The 5,598-nt window shown below is 44.4% G+C and overlaps 1 long non-coding RNA gene across 1 annotated transcript; it reads right to left on the minus strand.

Annotated features, from left to right (window-relative positions):
- Positions 1–3,001: 3,001 nt before the first annotated feature.
- LOC137376494 (uncharacterized) lies at positions 3,002–3,674 on the minus strand. The gene is made up of 2 exons (XR_010976256.1): positions 3,507–3,674; positions 3,002–3,370 (listed from the first exon to the last, which is right to left on the minus strand). It is a non-coding gene; the product is annotated as an uncharacterized lncRNA (long non-coding RNA).
- Positions 3,675–5,598: the final 1,924 nt, after the last annotated feature.

Genomic DNA, 5,598 nt, shown 5'->3' on the forward strand with positions numbered 1-5,598 from the left:
CTGGCCTGCTCTTGTAGCAACAGTATTTATGTTATGTCTCTGGTCAATGGTGACCCCTGGGATATGCCAGAATTCCCACGTGAAGTATAGCGTTGATGAGTAAAGCCCCTTCTATTCTGCCTCCATGAAAATAACAACTCCAACTATACTGCCCCCAACCTCTCCCCACACCCCACAACTCCTGTTAATTTTATATCTTTTGTGTTTAATTATATGCAGCTACAGGGAATTAACTGGGGTTTTGCTTGAAATTACATAAAAAGAGTTATTGAAACTATGGTGTGGTTGAGTTTGGAGGTGTATGTTTGTAATGTTTCACTCTGTAAATAAATATTTTCTTCTTTTCTTTGGGCCTCCTTATCTCGAGAGACAATGGATACGCGCCTGGAGGTGGTCAGTGGTTTGTGAAGCAGCGCCTGGAGTGGCTATAAAGGCCAATTCTGGAGTGACAGGCTCTTCCACAGGTGCTGCAGAGAAATTTGTTTGTTGGGGCTGTTGCACAGTTGGCTCTCCCCTTGCGCCTCTGTCTTTTTTCCTGCCAACTACTAAGTCTCTTCGACTCGCCACAATTTAGCCCTGTCTTTATGGCTGCCCGCCAGCTCTGGCGAATGCTGGCAACTGACTCCCACGACTTGTGATCAATGTCACACGATTTCATGTCGCGTTTGCAGACGTCTTTATAACGGAGACATGGACGGCCGGTGGGTCTGATACCAGTGGCGAGCTCGCTGTACAATGTGTCTTTGGGGATCCTGCCATCTTCCATGCGGCTCACATGGCCAAGCCATCTCAAGCGCCGCTGACTCAGTAGTGTGTATAAGCTGGGGGTGTTGGCCGCTTCAAGGACTTCTGTGTTGGAGATATAGTCCTGCCACCTGATGCCAAGTATTCTCCGAAGGCAGCGAAGATGGAATGAATTGAGACGTCGCTCTTGGCTGGCATACGTTGTCCAGGCCTCGCTGCCGTAGAGCAAGGTACTGAGGACACAGGCCTGATACACTCGGACTTTTGTGTTCCGTGTCAGTGCGCCATTTTCCCACACTCTCTTGGCCAGTCTGGACATAGCAGTGGAAGCCTTACCCATGCGCTTGTTGATTTCTGCATCTAGAGACAGGTTACTGGTGATAGTTGAGCCTAGGTAGGTGAACTCTTGAACCACTTCCAGAGCGTGGTCGCCAATATTGATGGATGGAGCATTTCTGACGTCCTGCCCCATGATGTTCGTTTTCTTGAGGCTGATGGTTAGGCCAAATTCATTGCAGGCAGACGCAAACCTGTCGATGAGACTCTTCAGTGTGAGATGTTAAAGCAGCATCGTCAGCAAAGAGGAGTTCTCTGATGAGGACTTTCCGTACTTTGGACTTCGCTCTTAGACGGGCAAGGTTGAACAACCTGCCCCCTGATCTTGTGTGGAGGAAAATTCCTTCTTCAGAGGATTTGAACGCATGTGAAAGCAGCAGGGAGAAGAAAATCCCAAAAAGTGTGGGTGCGAGAACACAGCCCTGTTTCACACCACTCAGGATAGGAAAGGGCTCTGATGAGGAGCCACCATGTTGAATTGTGCCTTTCATATTGTCATGGAATGAGGTGATGATACTTAGTAGCTTTGGTGGACATCCGATCTTTTCTAGTAGTCTGAAGAGACCACGTCTGCTGACGAGGTCAAAGGCTTTGGTGAGATCAATGAAAGCAATGTAGAGGGGCATCTGTTGTTCACGGCATTTCTCCTGTATCTGACGAAGGGAGAACAGCATGTCAATAGTCGATCTCTCTGCACGAAAGCCACACTGTGCCTCAGGGTAGACGCGCTCGGCCAGCTTCTGGAGCCTGTTCAGAGCGACTCGAGCAAAGACTTTCCCCACTATGCTGAGCAGGGAGATTCCACGGTAGTTGTTGCAGTCACCGCGGTCACCTTTGTTTTTATAGAGGGTGATGATGTTGGCATCGCGCATGTCCTGGGGTACTGCTCCCTCGTCCCAGCACAGGCATAGCAGTTCATGTAGTGCTGAGAGTATAGCAGGCTTGGCACTCTTGATTATTTCAGGGGTAATGCTGTCCTTCCCAGGGGCTTTTCCGCTGGCTAGGGAATCAATGGCATCACTGAGTTCCGATTTGGTTGGCTGTATGTCCAGCTCATCCATGACTGGTAGAGGCTGGGCTGCATTGAGGGCAGTCTCAGTGACAGCATTCTCCCTGGAGTACAGTTCTAGGTAGTGCTCAACCCAGCGGTCCATCTGTTTTGCGTTGTAAATAAATATAAGACTGAGTAAAGATTGGCTCCAGTATTATCTTTCACCAACTAGCTTTCCGGACTATAACATCCCCAATCCCAAGATTCCGCTCTGTTTGCGCTGAACTTTAAATTCCAGAAAAGGACTCATGAGAAGACCTTCTGCCCACCCCCACATCATGAGGGCATTCTAGGGTGATTTGCCAGGCTACCCAGGAAATCCACTCTTTAAAGACTTTAGCAGAACTCATGCCAGCTGGAAGCTGCCTTGAGTCCTGCTGAAGGCGTCGAGATGCTCTAAACTGTCACTAGTGAAATATAATTGATCTTGGAGGGGATCGATAACCATCCCCACTTGGTCCATTTGGAGCAGAGTGTGTGAAGAACAGGAATTTCTTCAGATGCTCATTGGGCTTTGTCTACACTACAGGAGCGGTGAAGTGCTGCTTCAACATTCTGGCCAGCAGTTCAGGGTCAACATTGATGAAACAGCCTTGCAATCTGAGTGAGATTGCCAATTTATGCTGAAGTATATAAATAGGTTTTTATGCTGTAGATCCATGTTTACTGCTCAAACTCAATCTGCGTGAAACTTTCAGTAATAAAAGCTGTGGTTTTTTTGGTTGCAAAGATGTTCAAAAGGTTTTTGTCAGTATAATAAGGGTCTGACCCTTGAGATAAGGGTCACTTGCAATCTCCACTTTGCTGTAATCTAAGACAGCTTTCTAAAAAAAATACTGTTTAACAAATATGTTTCATATTAAATTTTGCGTATTGTTCTTACAGGACAACTTACAATCCTGTTGTCAGCTGAGTTTGCACCCCTAAGTGAAGTTATCATTGGGAATTGAATTAATGGGGAAGTTTGAAGATCATCCTTGCAAGGTTCTGGCAGGCCTGATGATGTCTTTATGTAACTGTTTCCAACCCGATATTTTGTCTTTTGTGTTGTTCCTTGGTGAAGGAGGTGAGTTTTGCTGCATTGCAATTCCATGGACATTTGAAGCCCTACAGCACCTTTCCAAAGTGGCCATTCTTCAGTGAAGGTTGGCAGACTATTCAACCATAAAAGGCTGCGTAACTAGCTCTAATGTTGTCCACACTTGACATCCACATGCATGCGTTTTCTTGCAAGTTTCCCTGTAAGTAAACATGGAAGGAAACCCTGAATGAATTTTCCTCTCCCAAAGGAATATGTGCTGAACTATGGTATGGGCTGTAATCAATTACTGTAGTATCACACAATATCTATTAACTGCTGCATGTTTATACTTACCATTTCCTGTCTATTTTCTCTGCAAATTTCTGTTCTTCTGAGTGTTTCGTTCCTCAGCCCCATCTTTTACTCTGATTTGCTCTGTAGTGATGTGTAGAGTTACTGCCTGGAGTAACTTCGGAACATTATCTTTCTTTCTGTCTGTAAACAAAGCAATTCTACCTTAAGGTAAATGCAGAGAAAGAGGCGGAGAAACAAGAACAAATAACTGCCTTTGATTAATGTCATGATGCTGATTTTTGTAACAAATCATTGACAAGATAATCTGTTAAGGTCCCCTTACCGCTTCTTTCTTTAATGACTGAAACTGCTGTTAATAATCTTTCAAGAAATCAGCCAACAGAAACCCAAAACTAAGGTGTAAATATGGGTTTGATCCGACAATCATGGGCAAGTGATTTTACTGTATGGCTTTTAAAGAGAGGGAAATCACTTCTTAAAGAAACAAAGGCAGATTCAATTACTCCAGTTATGAGACTTCCCTCAGGACTTGAAACTTACACTCCTGCTGAAAAATATCCATGTACAGGGGGGAAATAAATACATTTAATCCATAGAGGGATTAGTTCAAGTAAAGTATGGCGTTCATTCCAGCCTGAGTCAGATAACTTAGCCAATGTCAAGAATGGGCACAGCAAATAATCTAGATTTTAACAAGTGATGCAGTTTTTCTGTGCAGGTAATGTAAATTCCTGGTTAATGCTTCATGTGGGAAAGATAATTTATGGAAAACTAAATGTAGCAGTGTTTTTATTCAAAGCACAACCTGATTCAATCTCTAGTCTGTACTGAATGAGCTGATTTTACCTGGCTCGCAGTTGGGTGGAGCGGGGTGGGGGTGGGGAGGGATCCACAAATTGCCCTCAATGCCCTGTATTAGAAAAGGGAGAAAAGCAACCTACGTTCTCATTCCTGATTTCTTCTCAGGTGATTCTGCTGGACAGCAAATATCTGTAGGTGTTGGCTTAGACGTGACTTTGATGCTTGCCTAAGTTAACTCAGTATGCCTATGTTCATTGCTTAGGCACCCACATAAAGAACCAGATCCCAGCAGAGTCAGCACCTTCAAGAGGAGAAGGGGGGAACAAAGAATTAGGAAAAATCCATTATGATAGACATACATTATCCTATAATAACATTCATTATATTAAGTTACCAATATAGTTAAGTCAATGTAAGAGAACCTGCCCTAGAAATTGGTTCTCAGCCAACCTCAGGCACGAATCCAAAGGCAACCATGTGAAATTGGTCCTTTTACATCATCAGGACGAGACTGATGTTCTCAAGATGTTACTTGCGCCGCAGAAGAGAGTGAGCTAGTCACGAAGAAGACAAAGATCAGCCTGCGGAGATGCGGAGACCTATTGTTAGCCAAGTGGTGGGAGGAAGGATATCAGGTGTGGAGCCAAGGGGAGCCCCAATTGGCTCTACAATCAGGTAAGTAAATCAAACATCTTTTAGTTACCTTTTTGGCAGTCAGCCCTTTACAGGCTGTTCGTTTGGCTGCTGTTTGCCTGAGAAAATTGGCCACACGGCACATGCTGTGGTGAGTCACCAACAAATTTAATGAAAGGCCCTGAAATAGGTATTTGACCCTGATTTGTATAGACAATGAATCTAACGCATGTTTTAAACAAGCTCGCAGGAAGACTACAGCGCACTCTGACCAATGTAGTAAGCACACGCCACTCGCCACATCGAATCCTTTGCCACCTGTTTTAGATCTGAACAGCATGCATCACATGATCCAATTTCTAAGCCTGGAAGACAGACAGTTCACTTACAACAACTTACATTTATCAACACCTTTTTAAGTAGTAAAATATTCCAAGGCATTCCACAGAGCAGAAGCTGTGCAGTAATGAAAGAATTAAGTATCCAAAAGCATGGCCAAAAAGATTGCTTTCAACAGCCTCATCAAAACCTGAGAGAAATAATGCAGTGGAAGGAATGCAAAAGAATAAAGCTAAGATGGCTAAAGGCTTTGCCATCAATGGTGGAGTCAAAGAAGAGTGTGATGCATAAGGACAGGGTTGGAGGTTATATGTAGCACTGGAGGAGATTGCAGAAGTAGGGAAGGGTGAGGGCACAG

Source organism: Heterodontus francisci, chromosome 13 (assembly GCF_036365525.1).
Source record: "Heterodontus francisci isolate sHetFra1 chromosome 13, sHetFra1.hap1, whole genome shotgun sequence".
NCBI lineage: Eukaryota > Metazoa > Chordata > Chondrichthyes > Heterodontiformes > Heterodontidae > Heterodontus > Heterodontus francisci.